The 24,676-nt window shown below is 38.3% G+C and overlaps 1 protein-coding gene across 10 annotated transcripts in view; it reads left to right on the top strand.

Annotated features, from left to right (window-relative positions):
• LOC132704103 (serine/threonine-protein kinase fused) overlaps nucleotides 1-24,676 on the top strand; it is a 64,248-nt gene that overhangs the window by 10,438 nt on the left and 29,134 nt on the right. For 3 of the 10 annotated variants that reach the window (XM_060673879.1, XM_060673875.1, XM_060673872.1), the window contains 2 exons: nucleotides 5,842-5,955; nucleotides 17,606-17,732. The exons of 2 other annotated variants lie outside the window; for them this stretch is intronic. The gene's annotated coding sequence lies outside the window, so the exon portion shown is untranslated. Of the gene's footprint in view, nucleotides 1-5,841; nucleotides 5,956-10,675; nucleotides 17,574-17,605; nucleotides 17,733-18,293; nucleotides 19,333-19,596; nucleotides 19,702-24,676 lie in introns of those variants that run through there. 5 more of the 10 variants (XM_060673880.1, XM_060673876.1, XM_060673878.1 and 2 more) reach the window with 5 other exon arrangements.

The raw sequence follows: 24,676 nt of genomic DNA, 5'->3' as shown, positions 1-24,676 counted from the left end.
ACTTGGATATTTTTTGCACATCATCATCATCATCATGAATTTAGTATTTAGAAACATAAGTAAATAATTCATGGTTTGTCGTGATTTGGTTAATACCCCAATACATGTATTAATTTGCATACATGGGGATACAGAGACATTCTAAATACCCAGAAATTATTGCGGATACCGAGATAACAGGTCAAAAAATTCATTGTTTTTCTCAGATACCCGTTCAATTTTGAAAGAAAATTACAGCAGCAACCATTAAGTGAGTGTTATTTTTGATTATTTATTATTATGCAGCCATAATAAAGATCTGTTGTCTGTATAAAGTAAAAACGGTTTGAATGTAGTCAGGGTCCTTTTTCATACGTCTATTCAATTCAATCAGTTTATGTATTCTAAGTCTTGTCGCCATAGATTAAAATTAACAGAGATTATCAAAATCGACAGTTTTCCTATACTTAGACAACCAATTAGCAGCAAATAAAATATCGCAAAAATTAAGCATGATAAACTTGACATTTGTGACAGGTAAATTAGGTAAAGTATGTTGAACTTCTCGTTGACCCCGAAATGAAACACAATTTGCCCACTGAAATTTCAGCATTGACTAACTTTATAACTTTATCGTTATCTTTGAAAAACGACATTTTACTGAGCATGCACACTAGTATACTTCACAAACATGCCAATAGATGGCGCTACAAACTATACTTTTTGGACTTATTAAATATCACTCCCACTAGCACAAAATATATACGTCAACAATTTTTTAATTTGCTACCCCTAAACTATTTAAAAATTTACAGTGCTTTTGAGAATTCAATGGTTTCGTTAATAAATCAACAGGCATATCAGCTATAAATACCTTAGCATAACTTTCTTTTCATTATCAGCCTCTCTGTGCACTCTGTCATTAAATTGCATTACCGACCTTAATTCCAATGTTAATTCTTTTAACAAATTTTGTTCTACTTATTGCCACTGTATTTTGCTTCCTACCCTCCCAAGAAACTACTGCACCTGATACCATGGAAGCAAAAGCTTGTGTAAGACCTTCTATCTAATGAATCACCCGCCCAATCAACACCTACATATACTTCTAAATCAGCATTGCTTTTAGAAATTTTAAATAGAATGATTTTGATACGTTTCAAGTACTTCCAAATTCGTTTAGCCTGTTACCAATGTGTCTCATTGAAACCTTGTCAAAATTGCTAGATACATCAAACTGGCTATGAGTTGCTGATAAGGATATCTTTCATTACACAAATTATCCCTTTCTAAAGATACATTACATTCTAATGGAGTAGATGCCGACTTACAATTTGTCATGTTAAACTTTCTTAAACATTGATCAACATACTGCTCCTGGTCTAAAAATATTTCATTCTTTTCTTCATCTACCCAAACCCTCATTCCTAAACACTGCCTAACTTCTCCTAAGTCTCTAATTTTAAAACTTGATGCTAATTCCTTTCTTAAACAATCTGTTTCTTTGAATGAGTTAGAAAAAATGAAAAAATCATCTTCATATATTATATATGTTATATTTAGATCAAATTGTACTGATAAAGCAAATAACAACCTAAGCGTTGAATGTCTGATAACTGGGGAAAAAGTTTCTTCGAAATCTACGCCTTGTTTTTGACCAAAGCGCCTTTCGCAACTAACCTTGCTCTATATGTCACTTTATTTTCACAATCAACCTTTTTTCTGAACACCCACTTACAGTGCACTACGCTACACAGCTTTTTAATGTCCATCATCTCCCACGCTTCATTTTCTTCAGACGATTCAAGCTCTTTCTTGATGGCTTCCAGGCTTATCAGGTCTTGATAGTGCATCTTGGAATGTAACTGGATCTTCCAAATCTCGGTTTTTCTCGGTTAATGTTCCGACCTCAATATTTCTGATGCTTCTTCTGGTCTTTCGGGAACGAAACTATCATCTCCTCTGTTTTCATGAAACTCTTCTTCTATGGAATTTTCATTCAGTTCGATATTTTCTTCCTCGTTTATGTATTCCACTGAAACTGACCTTTCCTTATGCGCATCTTCTTTGCTTTTAACTGTAATACAAATAACGTTTACTGGACTTCATTTTCATTTTTACTTTTAGTTTTTCTGCCTTCTTTTCCCACTTCAAGGGTTTCTCTTTTGGAACATGTACCATTGCTAAGCTGCCATCCTTATGTTTCCAAGATCAGGCTTACTGCCGTCCATAACTCATAAGGTGTCTTATTTAGCCCTGCTGCCAATGATCGATTTCGTACGTGTGAGTGCGGGAACGCAATTGGGAGAATCCTTTGATGAAAATGAACTGCTTTCCTTTTGAACGATTTTATTTGCACACTTGTACAAACCGAACAAATTTGCGTCTTAATTCGGGAGGTGTTTGAAATAACTTCTGCACGTTGTGATAGCAAGACGGCGACTGGGGAGGCTGGCGCGCGGGTGCGGCGTTGATGCGCAGCGAGGTTGCCGAATGAGAACGTTAGCGTTAATCGCGCGGTTTTTTAAACTTAAACATCCTCCTCCCCGTTGAAGCGTAGTCTTCAACCTAGTCTAGAGGCAAAGGTGCGAGCTTTGTAATAGGTCGCACGAAGACTCCATCTTTCGGTTTCATTTCCGCTACTCTGACCTTATTATCAGAACCAGGCATTACCTTTAGTATTCTTGCTAAGGACCAGTAAAGCGGGGGTGTGTTGTCCTCTTTTACCAAGACTAACGTATTAGGTTGGAGATTCTTGAGGGGTTTAATCCATTTGGGTTTATGTTGAAGTCTGTTAAGGTATTCGACGGAAAATCTTTTCCAGAATAAATGTCTAATCTTGGAACATTGTTGCCAAAAAGAAATTCTGCTGAAATTTGAAAAACGAGAAAAGATGTCTGCAAATTTTGGAAATGCGTCACTATGCGCTGATACGTGTCTTTGTTCCGGCAAAGCGTCTAGCTTTAACATTCGCGGGACAGTTTCTATTTCGAAATCTGGATCTGTTAAACAAGTACGACCGTGCCACCACTGCGAATTCGATAATAATGAGTATGCGTCAGCTCCACTGGACACTAGGTCCGCTGGATTATTTTTGGAATCTACGTACTGCCAACATGAGGCGGGAAATAAATCCTGGATTTCGGAGATTCTGTTTGCAACAAATATTGTCCACCGAGATGGCGAATCGTTCAGCCAGGAGAGTACGATCTGGGAGTCCGTCCAAAGAAATACATCCAAACCTTTGTAAGGTGGTATCGACTTGATTCTATTGGCAAGTTTGGCTAATAATAGCGCACCACACAGTTTTAACCGTGGCAAAGAGATAGTCTTTAAAGGTGCTACTCGGGACTTGGAACAGATAATGTTCGAAGAGACAGTTTGGTTGTGGTAAATCGTACGTAAATACGGTACTGCGCCGTAGGCAGCAAGAGAGGCATCTGAAAATCCATGAATTTCTACCTTCTTGTATTCCAGTGAATTATGAAACCATCTAGGAACTTTCAATTTTGGAATTTGGTTAAGATTTTGTGAGAATGATTCCCAAGCAATTTTTAAATCAGGGGTTAGTTCATCGTCCCAATTTAATCTTTTCAACCAAATTTTCTGGATATGTATTTTTGCGGTGATAACTATTGGGCTAATGAAACCGAGACGATCAAACATTTGAGCCAACTGGGATAACACCTGCCTTTTTGTTATTGGTAATAATTTTAAAGACGAAGGACCAGTGATATTGAAGTTATCTTCGAGAGGGTTCCATGACAAGCCAAGAACTTTACTTGTCGCATCGTTTATGATAATGCTTTGCATTTGATTTGCGGTTTGATCGTGAAGATCGTGATAATTGTAATGCCTTTTATGCAAACCAAACCCTGCTGATTGCAGTAATTGTATGCGCTCAGAGCGGAGATGAATCAGTTCAGATTTGGAATTACAACCAGACAAAATGTGTGAGTTGTCTTCAGCTAGCTTGACTAAGCATTTGGTAGCTAAGTAGGATGCGGGTTTGGTACCGTAAGTAACAGTTTGTAGTTCGATACATTTTAAATCATCATTGGGATTATCTCGCCATAAAATATTTTGAAAATTAACTTGAGACGGATTGATTTTCACTTGTCGATACATTTTCTTAATATCGCACGTAAATACGTATCGAAACATTCGAAATCTGCTGAGAATATCGAATAAATCAGGTTGGACAGTAGGGCCTTTCAACATGATATCATTTAGAGAGAGGTTAGAAGATGTTTTCATAGAGGCATCAAATACGACTCTGAGATTAGTTGTCTGATTTCCTTCTTTTATGACACAATGATGAGGCAAAAAATATTTTTGTGGTGAATTACCATTGGTTTAGCGGTACATATTTACCGTGATTTAAATTGACATATTCATCAATAAATGATTTATATCTTAGAAACAGATCTTGATCTCTTAGAAATCGTTTTTCCAAAGAGAAGAAACGCTGTTTAGCGAATTTGAATGAATCACGTAGCTGGGAGGGGGCATTTTCGCTACGAAAGGGTAAATTAACTTGAAATGTACCGTCAGACAATTGTTGTGTTGTTTGACTAAATATGGACTCACATTGTTTATCTTCTGGAGATAAGAATGTTTTCTGAGGGTATTCCTCTAATTTCCAAAATTTAGGAAGTAATTCATTAAGATCAGGTGTCGAGGTGAATAGAGCTGTGCTCAACAGTGATTGAACAGAAAGGTTTTGCATTGGAGTCGGTCCACCGACAACCCATCCTACAAGTGTGTTTTGGAGTGTTGGCAGATTTTTTCCAAGGTTTATAATTACAGGAACCATTAAATCGTAGTATAGATCTGCACCTATAAGAATGTCAATTTGAGAAGGGCAGTAAAATTGATCATCTGCTAGAGTTAAATTTGGTGGTATGTTTATTCGACTTAAATCAACTTGGACGTAAGGCAGAACCGATGTGATTTTGTCTAAAATAGCACAAGTTGTTAAAATAGAAAAATCTTCCTTTGAAGAGCAAATTTTTAAGCTTACTGCTTTAGTAATTTGACTTGTTTTGTTTCCTATTCCAGTGACAGACATGTCAAAGTTAAAAGATGGTGTGCATAACCTTTTGAATGCTTCATTCGTTATGAATGTGGTTTGAGAAGCTGAGTCTAAAAGAGCACGAGCTTGAATTTTACATCGAGTTTTAGACAGAAGGATGACCTTAGAAGTTGCTAAAAGAACTTGAGTGTTGTTGAGAGATGAGCATGAAATGTTACTTGGAGAAGGATTTTCATTTGAAGTGTTTGCCGAAACCAGAGTTGTATGTTCATTCTGGGTATCAGTCTCTTGACTGACTTGAGCGTTTGGGCAGAGTTGCTCATTGATAGCGGGAGAAGATCACAGCATCTTAAATTAATTAAATTAAAAAGAAATTCTCATAATTTTGAACTCAACATACCCCCAGCCTTGAAAGAACTCTCTTTAAAAAAAAAAAACAACAAAACAAACATTTCTTTGAAAATCAATTTGTCGTAGACAACCCTTGAAACCACTTGAACTGAGTTTTTTTTCTCACCTAATTTCGTGAAACAATGGACACAATTTTGCGAATGAACGTTTGATGGCACCTTCACTCATTTTTACATCAGCCACCCGACTAATGTTGTCCTTTCCTGGGTATAACTGAACGATGCGTCCCATTTTCCAACACAAGGGAGGCACATTTTCTTCTTTCACGATCACCAATGTCCCTTCCTGCAGAGTGTCCCAGCCAGCCTTCCATTTGACGCGCCTCTGAAGTTCAGCGATGTATTCCAGTGACCAACGAGACCAAAAACCTTGTTGGTATTGTTGAATACGTTGATAGCTAGCAAGCCTATTTTCAGGTTGTTCGAGCAATCGTGGGTCCGGTAATGAGGTTGCCCTTCTTCCGATCAGGAAATGGGATGGGGTTAAAACGTCCAAGTCAGAAGGATCAGAGGACATTGGAGTAAGAGGACGTGAGTTTAAAATGTCCTCTATTTGACACAACAAAGTAGAAAAATCCTCATAAGTCAAATTTGCCTTGCCCACAGTTCTTTTTAAATGGTATTTTACACTTTTTACCCCTGACTCCCATAAACCCCCAAAATGAGGCGAATATGCCGGAATAAAAGACCAATTAACACCTTCTGCCGAAATCAATGTCTTTAAAATGACATGATTATTACGCAAAAATTTTCCCAACTCTCTCAGTTCAGTCTGAGCACCCACAAAATTTTTACCATTGAAAACATTTTTTCTGGTTTACCCCTCCTAGACACGAATCTCCAACAATGCTTGCAGAGACAGACTTGTTACAGCCTCTAAATGTATTGCACGTGTGCAAAAACAAATAAATAAACAAACATACCCCTTGTACAAACGGGTGCCCCGTCCCAAAGCTATTTTAAAATTGAACGGTCTTGCATAATCAACCCCTGCGGTATTGAATGGAAATTGTGGGATCACTCGTGACTTAGGTAGGTCTCCCATCTGTATTTCAAAGGACCTAGGTTGAACCTTCGAACACACAACACATTCATGCACCACCTTTCTCACAACATTTCTGCCCTTTAGCGGCCAATAAATTTCCCTTAATGAACTGAGCACTAATTGAGGGCCTGCATGCAGTAGTCTCAAATGCTCTGCCTTAACAATCAATTTTGTACATGGATGTTTTGGGTCTAACACAATTGGGAATTTTCTGTCATATTTAAATTCTGAAAGCGCTAGTCTTCCGCCTACTCTGATTAAATTTGACAACCAACCCTTTTTTATCTTCTCACCGGTCTCCAAGATTTTCTGCTCATTTTCGAAACATTCATCTTGTGATAACTTTATTAACATTTTTTCAGACTCTTGGAGTTCCTTCACTGTCAAATTCTTTGATTCGTGACTATCCAATTTTCTGCAACGTGCCGTAAACCTTAAGCATTATGCAAATACACGTTTCAATTTTGTCCAACTGGAATATCTGGAAAAAATTTCTAGACTATTCTTCTCTGTATTCAAAAAGGCTTTTACTCGCTTCCTCCTTTCTGGAAGTTCCTCTAAAGGTACATTAACATCCTGATTTGGAAAGAAATCTTGTGACAACCATTGTGGACCTTCAAACCACAATTTATTTCCACACAACTTGGAAGGAAAAAGTCACCGGAATACTAAGTCTGCGGGGTTTTTTTCTGACCGCACATAATGCCAATTGTCTTGATCCGTCATAGACTGAGTTTGAGATACTCTATTTGCGACAAAAGCTTGGAATTGATTTGCTGGTGATTTTATTCAACTTAATGTTACTGTAGAATCGCTCCACAAAAACAGTTTCCTGAAATTTAACGTCATGGAAGTTTGTACTTCTTTTATCAACCTTGAAAGTAATAATGCACCCGACAATTCCAATTTCGATATAGTTAGTGCCTTTATCGGGGCAACTTTACTTTTTGCACACAATAAGCGAACGACTACACTTCCATCCTTCGTGACATTTCTGACATAGACACGTGCTCCAAACGCTTCTTGTGCAGCATCACAAAATCCATAAAGTTCGATGTCCTCTGCATTGTTGCTACCTACATGTCTTGGAATATGCAGCATGTTTAATTTCACCATTTCTTGCTTAAATTGTTCCCACTCTTGGGCAATATTGGTCGGTACTTCATCGTCCCAATCCAACTTGAGAATCCAAAATCTTTGTAAAATAATTTTGGGAATGACGACACATGGGCTGACTAACCCAAGTGGATTGAACAGCTGGGCAATTTCTGACAGAATCTTCCGTTTTGTGGTACTTGACTTACTTGAAAATTCCCTCACCCTGTAGGTAAAGATATCTGCCTGACAGTCCCAATACAATCCCAAAGTTTTGTGTTGATGCTCTCCTAGATTAAGAGTTTGTAATTCTGCCTTGGGCCTTACTCCAAATTGTTCCAAGAACTCTTTCTTGTTCGAACTGAACTTTCTGAGCTCAAACCTACCAGATTTTAAAACCTCACAAACACCCTTACATATCTGAAGTGCCTCTTGAATCGACGAGGCCCCTGATATCAAATCGTCAACGTAGAAGTCCTTGCCAATTACCTTTGAAATCTGCGTTTGTTCGCAATTTTTTGCCAGTTCCTGCAAACACCTTACCGCTAAAAATGGACTTGAGGTTAATCCAAACGTCACCGTGTTTAAATTGTAGACGTTGACTTCTTCTGCTGGATTTTCTCTCCACAGTATCCTTTGTAAATGGCGTTGATCTTCCCTAACCCATACTTGTCGGTACATTTTGGCGATATCTGCGCAGAATGCTACTTCATGTTGTCTAAACCTCAACAAAATTGAAATGATATCCTCCTAGCCCCCGTAAATTGCAAATCGTTAAGTGACACACCCGAGTCTGATTGTGCAGAGCCGTCACACACAACCCTTAACCTTGTTGTAGAACTTCTTTCATTTTTCACAGCATGATGTGGTAAGTAATAACACCTTTCATTCGTGATGTCCTCACTTACTTGAGTCATGTGACCTACTTGTTCATACTCTCTCATGTATTCACAATAATCTACATGTAGTTGCTTGTCCCTGGCAAATTTCCTCTCCAAAGAGTAAAATCTCCTCAATGCCATCTCTCGAGAATCTCCCAACTTTTCAATACTCATTTTCAATGGGATTGCAACAACAAATCGACCATCCTCATCACGTCTTGTTGTTGACACAAATTTTCACAATCAACTTCATCCCGTGTCATTCCCTCGATTTGACCTCCACCTGGCTCTTCTAGTTCCCAAAACTTGGCCAGTTGGTCTTGTACCTCTGTACCGATACTTAGGTTGCACACCGTTTTCTTAGGTTTGACTCCAGATCCTTGTCCACTGATGCAGCCCGCTACTACCCATCCTAACCAAGTGTTTTGTAAGACAGGTTTGTTTTCCCCTAATTCGATTCTTCCTACTCTTATGAGTTTCCAGAACACACCTGCACCAATTAACATATGCACTTCATCAGGCAAATGAAATTCACTGTTTGCTAGACAAATATTTCCTGGAATGTGTATTGGCCCTAACTCAATTTCACACAAAGGAATCTCATCACTAATTTTCGGAATTATTAAACAACTGATAGGAATTTGGAAATCACCTTTCTGAGAACTGATTTCTACTTCACACCGTTTCGAAATCTTTTCAGTGTTGTGACCAATCCCAACCACACACACACATTCGCATATTTTGTTTTTAACTGAAGTCTGTCACACATTTTTTCAGTAATAAAATTGCTCATTGAAGCTGAATCTAACAAAGTAGAAAGTAACACCTGACCTTGAGTCCCACAATTTCTACTCGATAGCGCCACAGAGATAGTTCCTTCCTTTGAAGACGCTTCTACAGCCTTCTGTACGTCAGCAATTGGGGCACTTTCAACACTGCCATGTTCAGTTTGGCGTTGGTTATAAAAATGTAATAGAACATTATGCCCTAAACCACACTGCGAACATTTTTCCCTTGACAATTAAAACTAAAATGCTTGTTCGAAAAACAACACATGCATAATTTGTTTCGTTTTATTTGCGCAATTCTCTGACTGGTTGTTAACTCCAAAAATTTCTTACACTCACTGATGTCATGACCGCTTTTACAAATAACACATAACAATGTTTTTGTCCGGTAAAATTTTCCTTCAATTTTGTCCTGCAATTGTTTTCCAAGGTCTCTAACAAGTCTGCACGGCTTTTTAGAAATTGCTTAAAATCTTCTCAGGCATCTCTGTTTTTATTTTGAAAGATTCCCACTCCTTTAATGTTACGCGATCAAGTTTAGTGCCTAAATGATACAAAATTAACGTGTCCCAAAATTTTACAGGTTCTCCTAAATTTTCCAAGGCTCGTAAGTTCCTGTCTACGTTATCAATTAAATTTCTCAAAGTTGAAGAAGATTCATATTTTATGGGCTGTATATCGTAAATCCCCGTAATATGATTCTGCACCAAAATACGCTTGTTGTCATATCTTTTGCACAAAATGTCCCACGCGATCTCATAATTTGAAGCGCTAAATTCTAACGATTGAATTACCTCCTTTGCTGGAGCCTCAAGTGATGCACGCAAATAGTGAAACTTTTGTCGCCAATCGACTTATTCTTGTGAATTAAACTATCAAACGTGTGTCTAAATTCCAACCACTTTGAGTAGTTTCCCGCAAACGTTGGTAAGTTTATTAAAGGTAATCGTACACCTATCGTTTCATTAGAATTTGGCCGTAACTTTTCCTGAAAAATGGGAGAGTTGGAATCCAAATGCGTAATATTTTGCAAACACTCATTTTTGTTGTTCGTATCATTAAAATCACCCAAAATATTTTTTGCCTTTGCGACAATATTGTAAAATTCTGTTTGGAAAACTTCCCTTTCATTAAATTGGCTCTCTAAATCGTTTTCCGAACATAATACCTCAATTTCACTTATTGTTCAAAAATATCTAATAACTCAATTATTTTCTCTGTTCTGAATTGCAATTGCATAAACACTTCTTTTTCTGAAGATGCGCTTTCAGTTTGCACATTGAAATTTGTTAAATACCTTTTAAATTGAGATAAGCTCGCTTTTACACTAGCTCGCTTTCTAATTAATTGGTTTAATTGCTCAGCCATTTTGCTGATTTTTGACACACAAAATAGAGACCACAAACTACAAAATCCAAGGTTTGAAAAGGATCGACTTACAGGTTAACGGCGACTTTTTTCTCCGGCCCTTACTGTCTCGTCCTCCGTCGCGTCGCAGCAACGCTCCGCGATCGTACGGCCCCGCACGTGCAATTTCCAACGCCCCGCCGCGCTCGCCGATAAACTCCACGGCACCGCAACGACGACCTTCAAACAATGTTTGGTGCACCGCGCCGCTCCGCCTTGTCTCAGCTGCGCTTTTTTTGGTTGCCGACGTTCGTTTACGGACACGTGAACGTTTCCCTCACAATTTTCACATAATTTTCTTTGCGAATACAGATGATCCAACAATCTGTACTTCGCAATTTCGTCGTTTTTCACTTTTGCGGAACACTCAATAATTCTCGCAAACTCTCCACTCGATGGATCACAATCCGGCTCGAAGGACCACTATGTTTCTTCAATAATACAAGCGTTTCCTCAATCACTTAATATTTATTGAATTTTTCTTTTCTATAAATGGACTGTATCTCACTTTGCGGCGACGTCGCGACCCATGCTACAACATTGGTACACAAAATTAAAAAGAAATTTACATAATTTTGAACTCAACACCTCCATATCGGGTTTTTTTTCCCAGGTCGATTTCGTCGAGTCTTACGAATATTGTCGATAACATTCGGCCCTTCCTGACCCATAGAGTGTCCTCACTCTGCGTGTGTGATCTAAAAGGAGAAAAAGCCATCTAAGCCAACGAAATATATGTTTTTTTTTTTCAAAAATCATTTCACAATCAACAGCAAATCTGGATACTGGTTCTTCGGCAAAATTATACGACCTAGAGCAATTTACCTCATGTAAAATAGAAATGTCAAAAACCAATAAACCATAAGAAAAAGCAGTAAATAGGGGAAAAACAAAAAAACAATATTATGGAAAATCGCAAAATAGGGGACAAAACAAAGTTTTTAATTGTGGGCCCACGCTATCTAGAGTCTTGGAACGCAGTACCATCTGAAATAATACCAGGTTTTGTTTTCACCCTATTTCAGTATCCAAGCCAGCCCATTCCTCATCTAGCTACTGGAAATATGAGATTTCCAGGACGCAGTACCATCTGAAATAATGCCAGGCTTTATCGCCCTATTTCAGTATCCAGGCCAGCCCATCGCCTCATATTTCCAGTTACTTATTCTAAGCTCACCTTAAGTAACCTTTCATACTAAAATTGTATCCATGGCTTCATATTATCGATGCCAGCCAGACTCAAGTAAGGTGTCTTTGATCGTGTCATCCCAGGAATGTCTGTAACCTCATATCGGTCACACCCCAGTACTTTCGAAACCCTGAAAGGACCTCGCCACTTTGGCATCAACTTCTGACTGGCTCCCGTTGCTGGACTAGACGTGATTTTCAATAAAACCAAATCTCCCTGTCGAAACCTCTTTGGTGCGCACCGCTTCAAATCAAACTGCTCCTTTTGGCGAGCCTGATATTTGGGATAATTATCTCGGACTTTTTGACGTAACTTTGACACGTCTATATCGTCCTTAACTAGCGGAGGGTACAACGCAACTTGTCCAGAGACACGATACCCGAGTAAAACTTCACTCAGAGCCGCCCCTAGTGCTTTATTTACTGTTCCATTTAAACCTAACTGAATGTTCGGTACATTGTCATCCCAGCCGTCATCTTCTAAGTTCGCACCCATGGTCGATAAAGAATCCAAAATTGTACGATTATACCGCTCGACTTGTTCGTTTCCTCGAGGAAAACCCACCGCATTTAGGTAGTGAGCAAAACCGCGTATGTTACAAAACTTTTTAAATCTTTGTGAAGTAAATGACGTTCCTCGGTGGCTAATTATTCTCTTAAGAAACCCAAAGAACTTAATCATGTCCGATCACGATTCTATAACATAACGTGTTTTCGTGTTTTTAACAGGGTACATTAAAACGAACTTTGTGAAAGCACAATTACAATTACTAAAAGTTGAGTGTTTCCCCGGATACTGTTAATAAAAGGTCCTAGGTGATCGATATGAACAATGTCGATTTAGATAGCCTGGTTTTCTGTTGTTGCAAGATTTTTGATACAAACAATTAAGGCAGTTCTTCACATATTTCTTTACAAAACGTCTCATGTGCGGGAACCAGTACAAGCGAGCTACCGAATCGTACGTTTTATCATATGCAAAATGACCAATATCATCGTGGTTTAAACGTAAAATTTGATAACATTGCCTCTTCCGGTACTACCCATCGCGGTCCAATATCTGTTACCTTATAAACTATTCCACCTTTTAATTCATATTGATTAAAAATGTCTTTATTATTTTGAATATCACCTGATAATAAAATTTTCTTTATTTCCCTAATATTCTTAGAGGATTCTTGGGCAGCTAATAGCCAATCGCTTTCAGTTATATTAATAAAATTAATACTTATTTCTTGAGTATTTTCCCAGAACTCTTCAGTACCCGCTTTAGAATCGGGGTTCGGGTTACGGCCTAGAGCATCTGCGTGACGCAGTTGAAGGCCTGGCCGGTGTTTAATGTCATAGTCGTACTCATTTAATTCCATTACCCAACGCCCGATTCTGGGGTTTATTTCGGCCTTTTTGAAAGTATTTACGACAGCCGAACAATCTGTAAGAATTACAAATTTTCTGTCAAATAAATAATGGCGAAACTTTTGTACAGACATTACAATAGTTTCGAGTTCGAATGAATGGTATTTTTGCTATTCTTTTGTTGTTTGTTTACTGTAATAGGCGATTGGATATTCTTTTCCGTTTACTACTTCAATTAAAACGCTTCCTATACCTATCCTACTTGCGTCCGTGTACAGTAGTGTCTCTAAATTTTTATCAAAAATTTGCAAAACCGGTTTATTTATTAAAATAGATTTTAAATTTTCGAATGCATCTTGCTGTCGTTTTTCCCATTTCCAGTTTACATCTTTATGCAAGAGTTCACTTAATGGTTTTGACTTGTCTGCATATTTATGAATGAATTTTCTAAAATAGCTAGTTAGACCTAAAAATTAGCGAACATTATGTACGTCTTGAGGTATAGCGAATTGTTTAACGGCACTTATTTTACTATCTGTGGGGCGTATGGACGACTTTGAGATTTCATAGCCTAAAAATTCAATTTTCTTTTGTAAGAAGTAACATTTTTTTAGGTTAAAAGTTAGCCCAAAATTTTGAAAAAGCTGTAAAACATCGCGTAATGTGTTTCTTCTTCAATCGTCTTTCCGGGAATTAATATGTCATCTAAATAAAGTAAAACAGTCTGAAATCTTAATTTTCCTAATATTTTATTCACAATTTTTTGAAAAACCGATGGGGCATTTGTTAAGCCAAAAGGTACTTTAAGAAACTCATAATGGCCATCTTGCGTAGTAAAGGCCGTCTTATGTATAGATTCGTCCGCAATTTTTATCTGATAATAGCCCGATGCAAGATCTAAACTACAAAAATATGTGTACCTCGACAACCGATCAATCTGATCCTCTATTAATGGCAACGGGTATTTATTCGGGATTGTTTGTTCATTCAAACTTCTATAATCTACGCATAGCCTGTGACCTCCATCTTTTTTTGTTACCAGTAGAACGGGACTTGCGTACGCTGAATCGCATTCCCTAATAATGCCATGTTTTAATAGCTCGTCTATGAGATCACGTATTATTTCACGTTCTTTTTCAGGGTATCTTCGTGGCCTGTGAATTATAGGTATATTTGTTATCAAATCAATGCGCATTTCTTCCGTACATGTACCTACATCAAAACTGTTAGTTGCAAAAGATGTTTTAAAATTATTTAGTAGCTTTAAAACAGACTTAAAAGGTGAAATAATAGCGTGATTAATTAGTGAACATTCACTGCCGAAATCGATAAAACATTTAACAGGCTTGTTTTGGAGATATATATTTTTTATATATTTTTGCATGGGTTTATTAATTGCAGAATTTGGTTGTCATAATGAATTATGGTAAGCAACAACAGCGTTGCTAGGTTGATTTTTATATGGACATTTACGTCTTAAGTGTCCTTTTTGTTTGCAATTATAAGAAGTAGACATAGCTGATGCTGAAGCTCGAAAATTTTGGGAAGTAAGGGTGTTAGAGTTATCTTGTTCTGGAGTGTCTAATTTTTCATCAAAAGTTTTTAAGTATCGCGCTAATTTTGCAGGGTTAGTTATTTCTGCGGTTTCTACTGAAAATTTAATTTGTTGATTTTTTATTCCCCCCATTATTAAACTGACCTTTAATCTTCGTCCGTTATAAGCAATTTCATTTTGTTAATTAAAGCCAATTTTTCAAAACAATATTCGTACAAGCTTTGATTATTTTGTGGAACACACTTCAGCATGTTTGTCATGTCAGCATGAAGATTTCTTTTAAGGATAAACTGATTTTTTAATAATTCTTTCCATTCGGTCCAAGTAAATATGCGTATGGTCAACCCGCGATACCAGGTTTCAGCTGAACCACGCAATTTACTGAGGGCCAAGTGGCAAGTAATACGATCACTCCAATTATTAATGAACGAATATTCGTCAATTGCATTTAACCATTCCACAATGTCATCGTTTATCGGATTAAATTCATGAATTAAGTTATTACTGATCAACCCAGAGTTTCTTGACCTATCTGCAATTCCTTCAATACCTTGAAGTAAAGCTCGACTTAACGAAATAATAGACTCACTACCCTCCTGCTGATGAGAACTCTGCTCACTCGTAGACACAACTGCCAAAGGCGGGGTGTAGCTCCTGTTTTGGGCGGATGATTGACGTCGTCGGATTGCATACACATCACGATCACCACTTCGCGAACGGCTACGAGCACTAGGGGTTATGGGTCGGTCCCTCCGCCGGTCACTAATTGCGCGATGACGATGCATTGTTTTACTCAGGTGTCATCAGACGGAGTTGTTATCCCACTTCTGTGTAATCAAGGTGTTTTGAAAGTAGAATACTCGTTTGAACACTTGGGATTTATTAAAATGTAAAGTACAAAATATAAAACTATCGAGTTTTTAGACTAACGGAAAAAGAAATGTCTGCCGAGAGTGTTAAATGCCAACTGCCCTATCTTTCCTTTTGGGTCCTTAGCGTGCCCGACGTAACTCGACACCCACTTGATAAAAACCTCCATATCGGTTTTTTTTTCCCCGGTCGATTTCGTCGAGTCTTACGAATATTGTCTATAACAGTTGTAACTCCCTTACAATGAATTCATTTATATTTTCAGTGGTTTCGCAATTTTTTACAAAATTTTTTATGCGAGTTATTATGCTTTTTGTACGCACACGTTTCCTTTTGAGAATGTCAATGTCTACGCTAGTTTTTTGAGCAATGTAAATTCTAAATAAAATTGCCGACAAGTCGTAGCGAATTGACTTTCCAAATGGATTCGAACGTAAAGCAAACTAATTAAAAAATGCTTTTGAGACCGTGTCCATTCAAATGTTTTTTTTTTTTAATAAATCACGTATCGCAATTTAACCGGGTAGATCAAACCTGCGTGCTTCTCCGAAACACTCCGGTGCCGCAAAGAGGCGCCGCGGTTCGAACTCTTGCTTCATGCGCCGCCATCTGCCGGGTTTCTCGACGCGGCGATGCAGCTGGCGTGCGTGCTGTTTTGAGCCGGGGGAACTGTCTGGTCAAAACCTCGTTCCAGGCTTACCTTTCCTTTGGGATGTAAAATGATGTGTGCTTTCCTGCGGGTTTTGTTTCGATCCTCGGGAACAGCGGGGTTGCTGTCTGGTCGAAACTCGAGTTTTGAAAGCCGTGTGCTTTCTTCCTGGGGCTCTGAAGCCAGGTGCTTCCTTGGAAACCGGGTGCTTCCTTTCTGGGGGTTTCGAAAGCCGAGTGCTTTCTTTCCGGGGGTTTGGAAACCGGGTGCTTCCTTCCTGGGGGTTTGAAAGCCGGGTGCTTCCTTCCTGGGGTTGTGAAAGCCGGGTGCTTTCCTCCGAGCCAATTTTGAGCCGCGACTTACTTCACTTGTTGCGAGGGTATGTTCAATTGCACTTGCAAATACTTTCGACACAACCGACGAACGAACCGAATGAATTATCCGGCTCGAAGGACCAAAAAATGTGCGATGAAAATGAACTGCTGTCCTTTTGAACGATTTTATTTGCACACTTGTACAAACCGAACAAATTTGCGTCTTAATTAGGGAGGTTTTTGAAATAGCTTCTGCACGTTGTGATAGCAAGACGGCGACTGGCGAGGCTGGCGCGCGGGTGCGACGTTGATGCGCAGCGAGGTTGCCGAATGAGAACGCTCAGCGTTAATCGCGCGGTTTTTTAAATTTAAACAGTAGGTACACATCGGTCTTGACCTCCTCTGCCCAAAGCGATTTTTCCAAGCCAACATCAAATAGGTTTCTCCACCACGGTACGGTTCATCCATTCTAACATTCCGTTTTCTTGAGAACTGTAGGGGTTTGTTTTCTGATGACTTATCTTATGCTAAGGAATACTTTGAACTTGGAACTTTAAAATTCGCCACCATTATCTGTTTTAATTTTGCGGCTTTTCTGGTTTTCAACTAAAATTTTGCATTGTTTAAAGCAACTGAAAATTCATCCAACCCTTGGTTTTTAAGGAATATACAAATACCATCCTACTATAGTCATCCTCAAACAGTAGAAAATACCTGGAACCACCAATGGAGTTTGTTTCCATGGGTCCTCACACTTCAGAGTGCATAACCTCCACAATCTCTTTTGCTTAACTGCCTTTTTGTGAAAACAATAACCTTGAATGCTTGCCTTCACAACATACCACACAATTACTTTTGTCTAATGTTGCAAGCCCTGTGAAATCAATTCCTGACACGACTCCGTTCTTCATCTTGTTTAAAGAATTGCTATGCAGTTGTCCCCCTTGCCACTGTAGCTGTAGCTGCTACTAGACAGTTTCCTGTTCCATTCACTAAATTTGCAGTAGCAACAATTTCTTTCTGCTTGTTGTAGATTTCACAACTATCTGCTAAGTCAGTCAAGCTCTGAAGAAGCCAACAAGATGATTGGCGAAATGTTAGCTAGTTTGACTCAACAAAAACCGACGCAGGAGGAATCCAGAACAGATAAAAAGTATCTGGTAAGAACTTCACAGTATTTTTTATCGTGATAGCAAAGCATTTCTTGTTCGCTGCAGTCACAATATCTACTTTTCCCGTTCACGAAACTGAAAGTTTCTCGTTGTTCGCGGTTACAATGTCCTGCAGACTGTTTTTTTTACCGTATGAAACGTCACGCATCCATTCCCGATTTACAGTCAAATAGTTACTCGCGCCCGAATCCACCTACCAATCGCGATTGAACCGCCCGCTTAAAAATACTGAAAGCATTCGAATTCGCATTTGAATTTTTTGAATCCTTGCTTGATGACTTCGAATTTGCGCCTTTGTCGTTTGGGTTCCGACATTTGTTCATAAAGTGCCCCAATTTTTTATAACGAAAACATTTCGTTTTTGACATTTGTGACTTTTAAACTGCCAGCGCCAGTGTTGCCACCATGCCGATGATTTCTGCTCCTAACACCGACAAATGCGCTTCCTACATTACTGGTTCCATATCCATCAACTTCGCTTTAATGGCGTCAACTGAAAGGTCGATCCCGAATTTTCGATCGTCATGATTAACGGCGAATACTTTTCAGGTAAACCTGCCAACAAAAGCCTCCCGACCATTTATCATCGATCTGGAATCCCGTGTTTTTGAGTCTCTGAGCTGTTTCAACTAGCTACGTAACATAACTCTCCGTCCATCCACAATTTTCTAGTCGAATCGAAATAAGCGACCGTAAAAGGTTCACTTTTCTCGAATATCGACAAACGCCAACAGATGGTAATATACCGATTGTTGTCGCGATTTACTTGATTATAATTCCTGGAGTTAGAATTAGATGTTGTTATAACTAGTGTTTTCCTCGATCACGTAATATTTATTGAATTTTTACTTTAAGTGAACCCATGGCGTGAACGTCTACCCCGTAACGCTACAAAATTTTTACTGGCCTAGCAAAAATGTAGACTCTGCCGGTTTGGCGTGCAACGCCCTGTTGTCAAATTAAAAAGCAGATTACATAACTTCGAACTCAACAGACCTCCAGCCTTGAAAGAACCCTAAGAACCCTCTTTTAAAAGAACAACAAGACAAACGTTTCTTGAACATAAATTTGTCTTAGATAAGTTCTGAAACCACTTGAACTGGTTTTTTTTTCACCCACTTCCATGAAACAGTTTACACAATTTTGCAAATGAACGTTTTACAACACCTTCATGAGTTTTTACATCAGCCACTTGTTTATTTTATTGTTTAACTTCTATTTTACTTAGAGGGGACTGGTTAAAATAGAACACGTCTGGTACGTAGCGCAACCCGGTAACGAAGTGCTTTTCATTTGACATCGTTTCCTTAGATCATGTGATCCAAAAGTACAGTATAGTATAAAACTAAAATCTAAAGCCATCACGGTATATAGGATTGATACAATATGATCATGTGACATCCCCCTTTTTACAATAAAATTTTAAAAGTTTAAGTTTCTACAAATAAAGTTTACAAGTCAAAATCTATGCTAAAAACATAATAAATAAGTTGGAAACCAGACTCAGTTTAATAAACAATTCAAAGTTATGATTGCGCCAACTATTTAAAATCTTATTTAATTGATTTAATTTTATTGTTATCGTTACCTTATATCTAATATGACAATATTCTATCACTTTTATGTTCAATTTACATATGTGGACAAAACTGTAGACATAGCTGCAGTAAAATCATTTTAATGTTAATTAGTAAAAGCTAAAGTTACCTTGTGTGAGGTGAGTTTAAAGTTGATAAAAAAAAGAAGTTCTCACTTTATGTAAAGTGAGAGTACAAAAGTTGTATAAGCAAAAAAAACTTTTTTTGTCTATGACATAGTCAGAAAGTTTCAGTGGAATTTTCACTTCTTCCAGATCTAGTTCTACGACTAGTACTCTCTTCCCCTTCTTTGGAGTTTTTAAAGAAGAATTGAGTTTCCTTAGACGTTATGGGTATGTCTGAGTTTAACAATAAATTATTTTCGTCATTTTTTTTTTGTTAAACTAGCATCATCTAAAAGTTTTTTATTCACTAAATTTTTCAATTGATAATTGTCAAAAGAGTTATTTACATTTTTCTTTGTCAAAGTTGGAATTTATAAAACTAGAATTTAAAAAAGAACTAGAACTACAGCTCAACAAGGCTGTCATTGTCACTATAGCTATTTACATTTAAGTTGTTACCAGAGTTGTTGCTTACACCAGGATCAGCCTGTATATATTCTCTATCAGAATCATTCTGTATAGAAGAATTTTCTGCATCTTCATAAATGGACTTTTCCATGTTTGAATTATTGACTATTTTCAAAAAATATCTATTATTATGAAAATTCTTTTCTGAATATAAGTCAGGAAAACTCCTCGGCTCTCTCGAGCTTCGAGATGGAAAATCTTTGGATGTTTTGAGCTCTTTTAAGAATTTTCTGTTACGTCTAAAAATAGAACCATTCTCCAACTGTACCAAAAAGATCTAAAAGCTACTTTTCTTGAAATTTTATCATTTTGCCATGGTATTTTAGGCTTTATTCGAATTTTTACAAGATATTTTTTTTTGTTGTGTGAGAATTAAACTTTTTCCTGTTGAAATTTTTTGAAAATTTATTGTTTATCTCTGGAACTACAGATCTTAAGTTTCGATTCATAAGAGCATTTTCTGGAGAGTTCTCACCATCCAAAGGTGTATTTATAAAGTTTAGTAAAGCTAAATATGGATGTTCCTGATTGAAAAATCACTTTTTAAGTAAATTTTTAACAGATTTTACCGTCCTTTCGACTTCTCCATTTGACTGAGGATACAAAGGAGAAGTAATATGTTGAAACTCCCAATTTTTTGAAAAATTCTTAAATTCTAAGCTACCAAAATTGCTAACATTATCTGTTATTAAAATTTTGCGAATACCAAAACGTGAAAAAATTGATCTGAATTTATTGATTATTTTGATGGGTTAAAATTTTGATTCAAACTAACAACTTCCACAAATTTTGAATAGTAATCAACAATTAAGAGGTAACACTCTGATTGAAATTGAAAAATATCTGCAGCTATCTTTTGCCAAGGCAATCTGGGAATGTCGTGAAGCCTCAAACGCTCGGAACCCTGAGATCTCTGATACATGTGACATGCACTGGAAGTTCATGTCTTCAATTTGTTTTCGCATCCCTGGCCACAAAAATGACAAACTATATCCAAACATTTTTTATGACCTAAATGGCTATGATGACGTTTTTGCAAAATTTCTTTACGTAGGGCTTGAGGAACAATTAATATCCAAACATTTTTTATAACCTAAATAGCTACGATGAAGTTTTTGCAAAATTTCTTCTTTAAATCTGTAATAGAATTTGACACTTTCCGGTCAGCTTCTGATGCTTTTGGGCCACCCTTTTCCAAAAGGCTTTTTATTTCACAAAGTTCTGGATCCTCACGAGTCAACTTTGGAATTCGCTGTTTTTTCTCATCAATAATATTAAGGGAAAGCTCAACAGCACAAATTTGTGACTCAGTATCAAAATCAACACTTTCATTAAAGTTAGTTTTTGAATTGAAAGCTCGACTCAAAGTCAAAATCATATTTTTTTAACTGCATGAGCATTCTTTGTAATCTTGGTGGAGTAAGATATAAAGGTTTTTTAATAATTGAAATTAAAAGCTTATGGTCTGTTTCAATTATGAACTTTTTGCCAAAAATATACTGATAAAAACGTGTAGCACCAAACCAAAAAACTAATAATTCTTTTTCAATTTGTGAGTAACGTGACTGAGTTTCTGTCAATGTTCTCGATGCATGAGCACATGGTCTCCCATTTTGCATCAAAACGGCCGCCATTCCACTCCGAGAAGCATCCACAGAAATAGTCGTAAGTTGGTAAGATGTTTTTGTCAAAGTTGACTTTAAGTTTTGAAATCTTCTCTCATGTTCATCCGACCATCGAAAAGTTACATCTTTTTTCAGTAGAGAACGCAAAATTAAGGTTTTTTTCAGACAAAGCGAGCTATATATATATGACCATGCCCAAAAAACGTTGAAGATCTTTGATATTTCCTGGACTTGGCATGTCTAAAATGGCCTGAATCTTAGACCTATCTACCTCTATGCCACGCTCTCTTAGTTCATGTCCCATATAGGAGACTTTTTTACATAGAATTTTACATTTTTCTTTGTTAAAACGAATGTTATGTTGTGCAGCACGCTTTAATTTTTTTTCCAGAATGAAATTATGGCCAGAAATTGAGTTACTAAAGCAGATAACATTATCTATAAAAACTGCACAGCCTTCTGTCTCAAAAAATTTCTTGCATGCGTTGCTGATATACCTACCATAGGGTAATCTCCGGACAGAATATGTACCAAAAGGTGTTGCAAACGTGCAAAGTTTAGAGCTTTCTTTATTTAATTTTATCTGGGTTGCATCTAAAGTACTAAAATATCTAGAACCATGCATTTTTGATGCTATTTCATCCCAAGTAGGCAAATGCAGGGTTGGTTTCCTAAAAAATTGATTTAATCGAGATGGATCCAAGCAAATGCGAATATTTCCATTAGGTTTTTTAACAATGACTATGGGATTTACCCAATCGGTACACTCAGTTACCTTTTTTATGATTTTTTCTTTTTCTAATTTATTTAAAGTATGTTTTAATTTTTTAGTCAAAATTGGTAAATTACGTTTTGTATAAGAGCTTAGTTTTTTGCAAGTTTGAAATGTTAAAATTTATTTTATTTATTATGCTCACAGGTATTACGTGTGCCATGGACCCAGTATCCATCTTAAATGATATATTTGCCCTATAATTGATCTCAAGGTTCATCACCCAAGAATCCTCGTAGACTGTCCCTAGTGTCCCAGACTGTCCTAGCTTCGGATTAATAGAAAAGGTTTGTTCGATGATGTCTAAAAATAAAAAATTCTTACTATCGTCATCTTCTCTTAAAGAAGAGTTTTCTTCAACCGTGTGAACCCTTTTTTAAAATTGTTATTGTTAAAATTGTTTTTTTTTAAGTTAGTATTTTTGTAAAGGGTTGGGGGAAGGTGGTTGTAAATCACCCTCAAAATTTAAACGAGAAAGAGCGGCAAGAAAACGGTAGGACATACAACACCCGAAACGGTTAATCACCCACCTTGATGGTTTCCCGCGTCGTCGTCTGCCCCGCCGGGTCTTCTTAGGGGTATTTTCTGGAGGGTTGGGGGTTGTAAGGACCACAACACAGCGCGGGGTTCTCGCGAACCGGTCACAAAAGAGAGCTTGTTTTTTCGTGGTTCGCACTACGGACGCTCACGCAAGTCTGTCTTTTCGCGCGGCTTAACCAAGGTTTGGTATGGTGGGGGTGTTGTATACACAGCGCGAAAATAAAAAGTTAACCCAAAACAAAAAAATTATGAAGTTACCGAAAAATGTTATTCAACCCTTAACATTCCGGCCTCCCAAAAATACCCAATTTTTCCCATAAACTTATCCTATACTATATACACGGTTGCCCCTTGAACAGGTTAACAGTTAGGGACAAAAGATAATTTGACCAAAGGTCGATCGAAAGTGCCTTTGGCCGTGTGCACTTGCACAACGCGAATTTCCTTGTCGGAACTGGGGTACAAGCGCGTGATGCGGCCCAGAAGCCACTTTAACGGGGGGAGGTTCTCGTCTTTAATTAAAACCAACTGACCAACTTTTGGGGGGTTAGTCGTGGTGTTCCACTTGTGCCGTTGCTGCAGCTGGTGGAGGTATTCCCGATGCCATCTGTCCCAGAAGTGCTGATGCAACTGCTGCACGAGCTGCCAACGAGTGAGTCTGTTAGTGTTCAGATTAGCTAAAGGGTCATCGGGAGGGGCAGATAGGGGCTCCAGGGTCAGAAAATGCCCAGGAGTAAGGCTATGCAAATCGTTTGGGTTGGAACTCAAACTACATAATGGGCGGGAATTCAGTATGGATTCCACCTGAGTTAACACTGTCGACATTTCCTCGAAAGTCAGGATTTGAGAGCCTATCACACGAAACAAATGGGTCTTTACCGACTTGACGCCGGCCTCCCAAAGACCTCCAAAGTGAGGACTGGAGGGTGGGTTGCAGTGCCAGCGCACCTCACACTGGTCGGCGGACTGCTGGCAATACTGTACCAACAACCGGTTAGCACCGACAAAATTTCTACCCTGATCACTATACATGTCAGTGCAACGCCCGCGGCGAGCGACAAAGCGCCGAAAAGCGGCCAAGAATGCGTCGGAGCTGAGTTCAGAAGCCAATTCCAAATTGATGGCTTTGGTAGCCATGCAAACGAATAGGCAAATGTAAGCCTTCTGAGTCTTAGCGCCACGCCTTCGCGCAAGGGTAATGGAAATTGGACCGGCGAAATCGACACCGGTATGCGCGAATGGCTTGACTTGCGATACACGAACGGGGGGTAAATCAGCCATGAATGGCTGTACACAAGAAGGTTGGACACGGAAGCATCGGTAACACTGCGATAGGGTGTGACGAATTGCTCTGCGGGCGGACAAAATCCAGAATTGTGAAATTTGGTACAACAACGATTGGGGGCCCGGGTGGCAATTTTCCTTATGGAACTTTTCGATCACGAGTTCGGTAAAGCGATGGTCTCGAGGTAGTAGAAGAGGATGTTTTGCGTCGAAAGACAACGCAGAACCTCGGAGTCTGCCACCGACTCGAATGAGACCGTACTCGTCGATAGAGGGCGCTAGGGAGCGTAAAGGTTTGGGGCACAGTTTACCGTTTCGAAGACACTTCAGCAAACCGGCGAACACCTCACGTTGGACGTATCCTGTGAGCAATGTGCGGGCGTGGTACGTTTCCGCAAAAGACAAATTATCAAGCGCTCGCTTGGGAATGGGGGTACGACAATTATTTAGAAACCTACAACAATAAGCCAGGATCCTCTCAATTTTTCGTAACGACGAGAAACGGGTTAACAGTTCTCCGAGCGAGTCAACTAAAGGGCTG

This window comes from Cylas formicarius, unplaced genomic scaffold, assembly GCF_029955315.1.
Source record: "Cylas formicarius isolate icCylForm1 unplaced genomic scaffold, icCylForm1.1 PGA_scaffold_6__28_contigs__length_40554024, whole genome shotgun sequence".
Lineage (NCBI taxonomy): Eukaryota > Metazoa > Arthropoda > Insecta > Coleoptera > Brentidae > Cylas > Cylas formicarius.
Note: the sequence above shows the minus strand (reverse complement) of the source record. Positions and strands in the feature narration are given on the sequence as shown.